Genomic DNA, 13,172 nt, shown 5'->3' with positions numbered 1-13,172 from the left:
ATGTTAATTTGATTGCAGAAGTGTTAGCTGAACTTTGGTTGAAATGAAACTGTGACTTAAAACGGGCTCCGTAATACCTAAGAGTCATCAGCTATCAACCAGTGCTCAGTTAACGGGGGATAACAACAAATGTAACCTTACTTTAAAGGAAGATAATGCGAATTCCTTGAGATTGAGTTCCGAATATGTTGAACATGATTCTGCTTCAGAGTCTGCGATGGCTAGTGCAGAGGTACTGAAAGGAATTAAAAAACGAAAATATTGTGATTCATATTTGGACATGTAATTCCCTGGGTTTGCTGATGGACGTCCACAGTGTGAGATACTGTATGTAAGAAGGTTTTGCCCAATAGTTCTATGTTCCCTGCCCAGCTTAGTGACGGCATTTCGAAACTCATCCTGACTTGACAAATGAAACTGCAGACTAGGTACTTTAAAAGAAAAACTGATGACTCCATGCAATTCGGACAATATTTTTATCTCGTGTAAAAGACAAATGACAAGAAAGCACAGGAAGCGTTGTACTTGATTAGGATGACTGGTTCTTGCTGGTAAACCCCACTCTAGCTTAAACTCTTATGAAACCGCTATTAGTGAGGTTAGTGAAGTGCATGGTGGACGAAAAAACTGCAAACTTGATCCTCAGTGTGCCCTTAACAAATAACACTGTGCGTAATCGAATACAGAATCTATCAAACGATGTTAAAAATATCCTAATTTCCTGTATCGGTCACATTAAATTTTTACTGCAACTTGAATCCACGGTCGTTGCCGGGTTATCTGTATTAATGACGTTTGGGCGGTACGAATTTTCAGGTCCTTTCATGAAGATATTTTGTTCTGGAAGCCTTTGCCATCCTCTACAAGCGGTACTGAAATTTCATTGAAAACCTTGAGACATTTGCATTCACGTGTGCACAGATGGCACAAAGGTCATGGTAGGTCCTGTTTCTGGCGCTGTTACAATGATCAAGAACGTTAAAAAAAAACTGCACAAGTAGTCATTGTGCTCTACATCAACACGCTCTCGCAACGAAAAAATGCCAGCGTTATTAAAGTAAGTACTACACAACGTCGTCAAAATTATCAGCTTTGTTAAGGCACGACCTTTGCAGTATAGACTACTCAGTATTCTGTGCGAAGATATGGGGAGTATAGGCCTACACGAGTCATTGTTATTACACATAGAATTGCGATGTTTGTCGCATGATAAAGCGTTGTCCCGTTTACTTGAAATTCGAATGGAAGTTTCTTCACTTTTGAATGACCAAAACAATTTGCTAGCAGATTCTTTGAATGATCAGAAATGGTTGTGCAAATTAAGTTGCTTGGTAGACATTTTTTCAAAATTAACTAATTCATCACATCCATACAAGGTAAACGGAAGCTATATTCGATGCTAACGACTAAAGCTGAGGCATCTAGGACGTTTGTCGTTACGTTACGTGCACCCAAACTATAGCACAGCAAGTAGAGAGAGCGGGGGGGAGGTCAGTGTATAGACTTTGTACGCTGTCCTATAAACACAGGAGAATAATTTGTATACTCACATGACAAATGAACTGGAGCTCAGATCATGTCATCATTACTGGATTTTCGAGTCTGTTGCAGTAAACACTACCTACGTTTTGATTACGTCTTCAACCCTTTTATAATGTGTAGCAAAATAGACTGCAGCATCCAGCCATGTCCAGCATCTAATTACAACGGATTGCGGGGGTAGAGGGGTTCCAGGAGGTATTTCACTGAATCGTCCTGGTGCCCTAAACATACGTACAGTGAAACCTGCCTTTGCGGTCACTTCATTTAAACGGCCACCTGACCAAAAGGCCAATTTTCTCTAGAACCAAATGGATTTTCCATAAGATCAATACAAATTCTCCCTTCATTTAGCGGCCACCTCTTGCGCCGACCAGCTGCCGGGATCTATTTGGATTGGAACCTGATTATAACAGTCACTGTCCAACAAAAAATCTTTTCACGGATAATGTCTGACCTATTTTTTCAATGGTTAGAGGGCAGGAAGCAATGTCACGAGGACAACAGCTAAGTGTACAACAGTACACCCTCCATATCTTGGGGTTAGTTGGTTACTGTTATATGACTCTTTTGCCACTTTCCACTCCGACCCTGCAGAGCTATAAATTCTTACTCGTTTTTAAAGGATTGAAACACGGACTTTTTCTATGGAAAATGTCACAGTATGTTTTAGGTCAGTAGTTAACCATTCGAATTTTTTTATTTTTTTCTCCTCTTTCTATCTTTCTCTATTTGGGCCAGCTTTTTTTTTTTTACGAATTTTTCTTTTTTTCATTCAGTTGATTCAAAGGAATTGTGAAATTAGTTTGAGAGAGAAATCATATCTAACAGTAAATCTAGGGTGGTGTTAAGTTTAGAGGCGAGACGAAAAATGATTGAAGAAAGTGAGAAGGGAACATGTGCGAGAAAAATTGCAGAAATATTCAAATGTCGAAGGACACAAATAAACGGTATAATTAAGAATAAAGATGAAATATTAAAAGAATGAGAGAAAAATATGAGTGGTGGCCAAAAAAGGAAGAGAGAATCTGTGTTTGGTAATATGAATGATTTCGTTTACGAATGGTTCAAGTGTGCGAGGGAGAAGAAATTGCCAGTGAGTGGGTCTATAATTCAAGAGAAAGCTCTTGAAATTACCAAAGAACTCAATGTAAGCAATTTTTTGCTAGTAATGGGTGGTTAGAGCGGACATCACACGTCCAGCCCCTTGATCAAGGTATTATCCATTAATTTAAACTGAGGTACCGTAAGCGAGTTTTGAAAAGGCTAGTTGCAAGAATGGAAGAGTCTGACATTAATATGCACGAATGTTGTATGCGCACAGTACTAAAAAGTCAATGAAATTCAGAATTTTCATGTCGATTCATAAAAACCGCAACCTTAATCAAGCGGCCACCTGATAAAACGGCCATTTTACAAGGCAACTTCAGATGGCCGCTTTAGACAGGTTTCACTGTATTTCTTTGACATTCGATATTAAACTGTTCACATCACTGCAGCAGAAGCGAACTTCTTCGACTATTTGATGTAGTCCATGGGCTATGATAACTATCGGCTGAAGTAGTTGAAGTTCCTTACCAACTTTTAACATATAGGCTAGCATCCGTGATGAAAATAACTATAGGATGTTGTTGACAATATGTTTTGCGTTGTGACATTTATTTCTAAATCATATATCTATATATAAGCTGTAATAAGTTGTGTTATGACATACATTCCTAAATTAGGATTTGAATACAATAAGTTTTGTGTTGTGACCCACATGATTGCCTTGTGTACTTATGTAAGTTTGGTGTTGTGACTTACATGTTAACATTATGAATTTATATTTCCAATTACTTACAATTATGTTGTTACATACATTTGTAAATTTTGCATCAATACATAGGCTACAATAAGTTTTGTGTTGTGATCTGCAAGTTTGCATTATGTGTAAGTTTTGTGTTGTGACCTGCATGTTTGCATTCCGTATAGTTTTATTGTGACTTACTAGTTTACAATATGTATTTGTATTTACAATTCCTTTTGCGTTGTGACATACATTTCAAAATTTTGTATCAGTATGTAGGCTACAATAAGTTTTGTATTGTGACCTGCAAGTTTGCACTGTGTATGAATGTTGTGTTGTGGCCTATATATTTATATTATATATTAGTAATTACGATTTGTGTTGTGACATACATTTATAAATTTTATATCAGTATGTAGGTTATAATAATAAGTAAATAAGTAACCTACATGTAAGTAATTGATTAACTACCGTAGTTACACGTGTTAATTATGTAAGTTTGTGCGGCTTACAGCTATTTCGGTGTTTCATCACCATCCTCAGAGCCTACTAGATCTCGGTGTCATCTCCAAATTCTCTGCCTGTTATGTGGGTGCGTTTGATTGTTGAAAGGTTTTGAAAGGTGGACTCAAATAATGTGTGTGTGTGTGTGTGTGTGTGTGTGTGTGTGTGTGTGCTGTAATTGATCTGTGTGTTGAGAATATGATCGGACTGTGTTTTAGTGTATTTTTATATATTTCGTATTGTTCTAGTGTGTCGAGTTTTTGGTTCTTGAGTTGTATGTGTAGGATTTTCATGTCCGCATTTATGTTATTGTATGTATGGTTAGCATTGGTTATATTATCGGCGTGTGAAGATGTATTGTGTCCTCTGGTTATTGCTTTAATGTGTTCTTTGTAGCGTGTTTGGAATGATCTGCCTGTCTGTCCAATGTAGAACTTGTCGCAATTATTACATGTGAGTTTGTATACACCTGTGTAGTCGTATTTATTTGTTTGTGTTTTTTGTGTGTTGAGATGTCTTTGTAGTGTGTTTTCTGTTGTGTATGATATGTTGTATTTCTGTTATCTGAAGGAAGATGCTATCTTATGCGTGCTTTTGTTTTCATATGTTAGTGTGATGTATTTCTTGTGTTCTTGTGTTTGTGTTGTGTTTTGCGTGTTTTGTGTCTGCTAAGCTTTTGTTTTGTTTTTCTTATGATGTTGTCTATTATGTTTGGATTGTAACCATTTTCTTATGCTATGTATTCGATTGTGTTCACTTCTTCATTGTAGTGTTGTTGGCACATGGGTATGTTGAGTAATCTGTGTACCATTGTCCTGAATGCAGTATGTTTGTGTTGTATGGGGTGGTTAGATATGTTGTGTATGTGTGTGGTGGTGGTGGTTGGTTTTCTGTATATTTTGAAGAAGTGTTTGTTGTCAATTTTTGTATGATGATGTCTAGGAACTTTATGGAGTTGTTGTTGTTTTCAAGTTCGAGTGTGTATTGAAGTTTTGGGTGTATTTTGTTTATGTATTCGTGTAGCTTGTGTATTTGTCTTTTGTTTCCTTTGTATAGTATGAGTATGTCATCTACGTATCTGTGCCACTATATTATGTTGTCTGCATATTTGTTGTGTTCATTGTTGAGTATGTATGTTTGTTCTATGTTGTGAAAAATATCTCTGCTAGTATGGTAGATATGGGTGACCCCATTGGCAATCCTTCTGTTTGGGTGTAGTATTTGTAGTTGTGTGTGAAATAGTTTTGCTTTGTTATGATGTCTGTGATTTGGATGATTTCTTCGATGTATTCTTGTGGTGTGTTGTTGTTTATGAGCATTTGTTTTAGTAGGCTATCTGTAATGTGTCTTGTATTGGTATACCAAAACAAGACACATTACAGATAGCCTACAGATAGCCTACTAAAACAAACAAATTGGTATACCAATACAAGACACATTACAGATAGCCTACTAAAACAAATGCTCATAGACAACAACACACCACAAGAATACATCGAAGAAATCATCCAAATCACAGACATCATAAAAAAGCAAAACTGTTTCACACACAACAAATGCTACACCCAAACAAAAGTATTGCCAATGGGGTCACCCATATCTAGCATACTAACAGAGATATTTTTACACAACATAGAACAAACATACATACTCAACAATGAACACAACAAATATCCAGACAACATAATATACTTTTTTTTTAATTTAATGAAATGAGCCCCAACCCCGCTCATTTCAGTCTCAGGCAGACCAGAATTTTACCGAGTCCTCATTTTATTTAATGTTGTGAAGTTGTCTGTTTCTTTATTATCAGTTTTTATTTGTTAAATTATTTGTTTGTTAATTTGCAACTTTATATGATTATTTATTCATTTAATTTATTTATATTTATGAATGTGTTTGTTTAGTTATGTATGTCCTAGTTTTAATTAAGTAATAGATTTATTTGTTTATTTATCTGCTTATACATTATTCATTTAACCATTTACTTATTTATTTATGATTAATTATGTGTCACTTTTTTTTTATAATAAGATTGTTTTCAATTTTATACTCCCCCCCCACACACACAATCTTTGACTCTACACTATACCACACGAACACACCCTCATAGGAAACAGAACAAGTGGCGCCAAGACCAACAACGAGCAGTTCTGATAATGACCCATAAATAGGTCGAAACATGTGAACGAGGTACGTCGAAATTTAACACAGGAATGTCTTACAATATATATTCCGAAGTAATACAGTGTTAAAAGTTGTGTAATCAAGATGTATAAAATGTTATTGTAAATAGGCCCTGTACTAATAACATGAGGCCTAGGACACAATACAAAACTCATACCCAATGAAAACATGTAGGTAATCCATTTTGAATCTTGCGTACACTACTTTTAACACTTGAATATAAGTAATTGATTAACTAGCGGACTTACTCGTGTTAATTATGTAAGTTTGTGCGGCATACAGCTGTTTCGGTGTTTCATCACCATCCTCAGAGCCTACTAGACCTCGGCGTCATCTCGAACGTCTCTGCCTGTTTTGTGGGTGCGTTTGATTGTTGGAAGGTGTTTGAAAGGTGGAGTCAAATAGTGTGTGTGTGTGTGTGTGTGTGTGTGTGTGTGTGTGTGTGTGTGTGTGTGTGTGTGTGTAGGCTGAAATTGATCGGTGTGTTGAGAATTTGATCGGGGTGTGTTTTAGTGTGTGTGTATATTTCGTATTGTTCAAGTGTGTTGAGTTTTTGGTTCTTGGGTTGTATGTGTAGGATTTCCATATCCGCATTTATGTTATGGTATGTGTGGTTAGCATTGGTAATGTGATCGGCGTATGTAGATGTATTGTGTCCTCTGGTTATTGCTTTAATGTGTTCTTTGTAGCGTGTTTGGAATGATCTGCCTGTCTGTCCAATGTAGAACTTGTCGCAACTATTACATGTGAGTTTTGTGTCTGCTAAGCTTTTGTTTTGTTTTTCTTATGATGTTGTCTATTATGTTTGGATTGCAACCGTTTTCTTGTGCTATGTATTTGATTGTGTTCACTTCTTCATTGTAGTGTTGTTGGCACATGGGTATGTTGAGTAATCTGTGTACTGTTGTCCTGAATGCAGTATGTTTGTGTTGTATGGGGTGGTTAGATATGTTGTGTATGTGTGTGGTGGTGGTGGTTGGTTTTCTGTATATTTTGAAGGTTTTTTTGCTGTCAATTTTTATTATGGTGATGTCTAGGAAATTTATGGAGTTGTTGTTTTCAAGTTCCAGTGTGTATTGAAGTTTTGGGTGTAATTTGTTTATGTATTCGTGTAGCTTGTGTATTTGCCTTTTGTTTTCTTTGTTTAGTGTGAGTTTGTCGTCTACGTATCTCTGCCCGTATATTATGTTGTCTGCATATTTGTTGTGTTCATTGTTGGTTATGTATGTTTGTTCTTTGTTGTGTAAAAATATATCTGCTAGTATGCTAGATATGGGTGATCCCATTGGCAATCCTTCTGTTTGGGTGTAGTATTTGTAGTTGTGTGTGAAATAATTTTGCTTTGTTATGACGTCTGTGATTTGGATGATTTCTTCGACGTATTCTTGTGGTGTGTTGTTGTCTATGAGCATTTGATTTAGTAGGCTATCTGTAGGCTATCTGTAATGTGTCTTGTATTGGTGTACCAATACAAGACACATTACAGATTAGCCTACAGATAGCATTTGTTTTAGTATTGGTATACCAGTTGTATCTGTAATGTACACCAATACCAATACAAGACAAATTACAGATACTAAAACAAATGCTATCTGTAGGCTATTTGTAATGTGTCTTGTATTGGTATACCAATACAAGACAAATTACAGATACTAAAACAAAAGCTATCTGTAGGCTATTTGTAATGTGTCTTGCATTGGTATAAAATACAAGACACATTACAGATACTAAAACAAATGCTATCTGTAGGCTATTAGTAATAATGTCTTGTATTGTTATACCAATACAAGACACATTACAGATACTATTGGTATACCAATACTAAAACAAATGCTATCTGTAGGCTATGTGTAATGTGTCTTGTATTGGTACGCCAATACAAGACACATTACAGATACAATTGGTATACCAATACTAAAACAAATGCTATCTGTAGGCTATCTGTAATGTGTCTTGTATTGCTATACCAATACAAGACAAATTACAGATACTAAAACAAATGCTATCTGTAGGCTATTTGTAATGTGTCTTGTATTGGTATACCAATACAAGACACATTACAGATATTAAACAAGTGCTATCTGTAGGCTATCTGCAATAATGTCTTGTATTGTTATACCAATACAAGACACATTACAGATACTATAGGTATACCAATACTAAAAAAATGCTATCTGTAGGCTATGTGTAATGTGTCTTGTAATGGTACGCCAATACAAGACACATTGGTATACCAATACAAGACAAATTACAGATACTAAAACAAATGCTATCTGTAGGCTATTTGTAATGTGTCTTGTATTGGTATACCAATACAAGACACAATACAGATACTACAACAAATGCTATCTGTAGGCTATCTGTAATAATGTCTTGTATTGCTATACCAATACAAGACACATTACAGTTACTATTGATATACCAATACTAAAACAAATGCTATCTGTAGGCTGTGTGTAATGTGTCTTGTATTGGTACGCCAATACAAGACACATTACAGATACAATTGGTACACCAATACTAAAACAAATGCTATCTGTAGGCTATCTGTAATGTGTCTTGTATAGCTATACCAATACAAGACAAATTACAGATACTAAAACAAATACTATCTGTAGGCTATTTGTAATGTGTCTTGTATTGGTATACCAATACAAGACACATTACAGATATTAAACAAATGCTATCTGCAGGCTATCTGTAATAATGTCTTGTATTGTTATACCAATACAAGACACATTACAGATACTACTGGTATACCAATACTAAAACAAATGCTATCTGTAGGCTATGTGTAATGTGTCTTGTATTGGTATACCAATACAAGACACCTTACATATACTAAAACAAATGCTGTCTGTAGGCTATCTGTAATGTGTCTTGTATTGGTATGCCAATACAAGACACATTACAGATACTAAAACAAATGCTCATAGACAACAACACACCACAAGAATACATCGAAGAAATCATCCAAATCACAGACATCATAACAAAGCCAAGCTATTGGACACACAACAATAAATACTACACCCAAACAGAAGGATTGCCAATGAGGTCACAGATATCTAGCATACTAGCAGAGATAGTTTTACACAACACAGAACAAATATGCATACTCAACAATGAACACAAGAAATATGCAGACAACATAATATAGTGGCACAGATACGTAGACGACATACTCATACTATACAAAGGAAACAAAAGACAAAGACACAAGCTACACGAATACATAAACGAAATACACCCAAAACTTGAATACACACTGGAACTTGAAAACAACAACTCCATAAAGGTCCTAGACAACACCATAACAAAAATTGACAACAAACACACCTTCAAAATATACAGAAAACCAACCACCACCACCACCACCACACACCTACACAACATATCTAACCACCCCATACAACACAAACATACTGCATTCAGGACAACGGTACACAGATTACTCAACATATCCATGTGCCAACAACACTACAATGAAGAATTGAATACAATGAAATACATAGCACGAGAAAACGATTACAATCCAAACATAATAGACAACATCATAAGAAAGACAAAACAAGAACTTAACAAACACAAAAAGACGCAAAACACAACACAAACACAAGAACACAAGAAATACATCACACTAACATATGAAAACAAAAGCACACATAAGATCGCATCTTCGTTCAGAAAAGAGAAATGCAACATAGCATACAGAATAGAAAACACACTACAAAGACATCTCAAGACATAAAAAACACAGACAAATAAATACGACCACACAGGTTATACAAACTCACATGTAATATTTGTGACAATTTCTACATTGGACCGACAGGTAAATCATTCCAAACACGCTACAAAGAACACATTAAAGCAATAACCAGAGGACACAATAAATCTACATACGCCGATAATATAACCAATGCTAACCATACATACAATAACATAAATGCGGACATGGAAATCGTACGCATACAACTCAAGAACCAACATCTCAACACACTAGAACAATACGAAATATGCAAACATACTAAAACACACCCCGATCAAATTCTCAACACACAGTTAAATTTCAGCACACACACACACACACACACACTATTTGACTCCACCTTTCAAAACCTTTCAACAATCAAACGCACCCACATAACAGGCAGAGAAGTTCGAGATGACGCCGAGATCTAGTAAGCTCTGAGGATGGTGTTGAAACATCGAAATAGCTGTAAACCGCACAAACGTACATAATTAACACGAGTAAGTCCGCTAGTTAATCAATTACTTACATGTAGCTTACATATTAACTTATTATTATAACCTATATACTGATATACAAGTAATAAATGTATGTCACAACACAAATCGTAATTAGTGATACATAATACAAATATATAGGCCACAACACAAAATTCATTCACAGTGCAAACTTGCAGGTCACAGTACAAAACTTATTGTAGCCCACATCTGATTCAAAATTTAGAAATGTATGTCACAACACAAAAGTAATTGTAAATACAAATATATATTGTAAACTAGTAAGTCACAACAAAACTATACGCAATGCAAACATGCAGGTCACAACACAAAACTTAGACATAATGCAAACTTGCAGATCACAACACAAAACTTACACATAATGCAAACTTGGAGATCACAACACAAAACTTATTGTAGCCTATGTAGTGATGCAAAATTTAGAAATGTAAGGTCACAACAAAATTTAATGTAGCCTACATTCCTATTACAGAATTTAGAAATGTATGTAACAACATAATTGTAAGTAATTGGAAATATAAATTCATCATGTTAACATGTAAGTCACAACACCAAACTTACATAAGTACACAAGGCAATCATGTGGGTCACAACACAAAACTTATCGTATACAAATCCTAATTTAGAAATGTATGTCATAACACAACTTAATATAAATATTATATTAATGTACCGATGTACATATGATATTTCTATGCAGATATTCTGCGTCATCATACAATGAAAGAGTAATGGAACGGAGAAAAAATTCTTTCCGGCGCTCGAATTTGAACCCGGGTTTTCAGCTCTACGTGCTGATGCTTTATCCACTAGGCCACACCGGATACCCACTCCGGCGTCGGACAGAATCGTCTCAGATTAAGTTCCAACTCTTGTGTTCCCTCTAGTGGCCGCCCTCTGCACTACGTAATAGATATCTATGAACATAGGACTGAAGTCCACATATGTGCTGGGGTGCACTCGTTATGAGTGACTACTTGGCCGGAATCCGACGGAATAAGCGCCGTCTTAAATCACGAATATAATATTTGTGATAAGACGGCGGTTATTCCGTCGGATCCCGACCAAGTAGTCACTCATGACGAGAGCACCTCAGCACATGTGTGGACTTCAGCCCTACGTTCATAGATATCTATGACGTAGTGCAGAGGGCGCCCACTAGAGGGAACCCAAGAGTTGGAACTTAATCTGAGACGATTCTGTCCGACGCTGGGGTGGGTATCCGGTGTGGCTTAGTGGATAAAGCATCAGCACGTAGAGGTGAAAACCCGGGTTCAAATCCCGGCGCCGAAAAGAATTTTTCTCCGTTCCATTACTCTTTCATCGTACAACTTATTATAGCTTATATATAGATATATGATCTAGAAATAAATGTCACAACACAAAACATATTGTAAACAACATCCTAATTGAAAAATATATCACAACACAGAAGTTAGCCTACATACTGATACATAATTTAGAAATTTATGTCACAACACAAAATGTTTTGTTAATACTGAAATACAAAATGGCCCTACGAGATTTTATTGTAAACACTTCCTAATTTAGAAATGTATCACAACTCAAAACTTATTATAAGTACCGATAGCCTACATAGTGATAGATACATAATTTAGAAATGTATGTCACAACTCAAAACTTATTATACCGGTAGCCTACATAGTGATATACATAATTTAGAAATGTATCACAACTCAAAACGTATTATACTGGTAGCCTATATAGTGGTAGATACGTATCACAACTCAGAACTTATTATACCGGTAGCCTACATAGTGATACACATAATTTAGAAATGTATCACAACTCAAAACTCCTAACACATCCTAACTTATAAACATATAAGTTATCACAATGCAAGACTTATTGTAAATGTTGCAGTATAATGTATGCTTTGAATATGTAGATCATAGTACAGAATTTCTTATAAAGAGAAAATATTTTGAAAACTGTTGTTTCTTTTCATTTTTATACATTTTCACTTTCCTCTAGGCCCTCTCCCTGAAAGGAAAATAGTAAATCTATAATCATCCTTCTTCCTTTTAAAACTATTCTCTTACTTTTGATCCCCTTCAGTGTGGCAGAGACAAGTTGTCCCAGAATATCTAAATCAGTTTTGGCTTCTTTGGCTTTGTTATATCATTTGTAGTGTTCAAAATGTCTTTCTCTTGGCTCCAATTCGTGTCGCTGTTTCTTTCTTTTCTTTGTTAACACTCCACTTGCAGATGCCGCTCTACTGGTAGGTGAACATTGACCGTACAGGTAGTTAGTGGCTGTAAGGACTCATTCTCTTCCTCAGCAACCTGCCACTTCAAAAAGTGAGGAGTCTTCGGTATCAAGTGCAAAACAAGTTGACTGAGAGTCATCCTAAAAGGATGGAAGTTAAGAGCATTAGAAATGAGATTAAAGATATAGACTATCCTTTGCGAGCGTCTTTCTGTGTTGATCTCGCTGGAAGCGGATGGGTCCTCTGAAAGGTTAATTTTCAGTGACAGAGCAGTTTTCCACCTTTTAGAAAAGTGAATCGACACAATGTGAGGATTTGGGGAACTACCAATTCAATGCACTTGTGGAACACCAGCGTGATTCCCCCAAATTAAATGTCTTCTGTGCCATTTCCCATGAAAAGATTTATGGACACTTTTTTTTTCAATGAACTCACTGTGACAGGACATGTTTTCCTTGATGTGATGTAACAATGGCTCTTCCCGCAGCTTGAAGAGGATATGCAGACTTCATTCTTCAACTGGATGGTGCCCCTCCACATTACCATGGCAGCGTTCGGGACCATCTCAATGGGGCATTGCAACAACGATGGATAGGCCGTAAATGTGTGAGGGATGCGCATCTGCTTCCCTGGCCACCTCGTTCTCCCGAT

The 13,172-nt window shown here is 36.1% G+C and overlaps 1 long non-coding RNA gene across 1 annotated transcript in view; it reads left to right on the top strand.

Annotated features, from left to right (window-relative positions):
• The window catches only part of LOC138703469 (uncharacterized), a 308,973-nt gene that overhangs the window by 275,540 nt on the left and 20,261 nt on the right, over positions 1–13,172 (top strand). The window lies entirely within an intron of this gene.

This window comes from Periplaneta americana, chromosome 7, assembly GCF_040183065.1.
Source record: "Periplaneta americana isolate PAMFEO1 chromosome 7, P.americana_PAMFEO1_priV1, whole genome shotgun sequence".
Classification (NCBI taxonomy): Eukaryota; Metazoa; Arthropoda; class Insecta; order Blattodea; family Blattidae; genus Periplaneta; species Periplaneta americana.
Note: the sequence above shows the minus strand (reverse complement) of the source record. Positions and strands in the feature narration are given on the sequence as shown.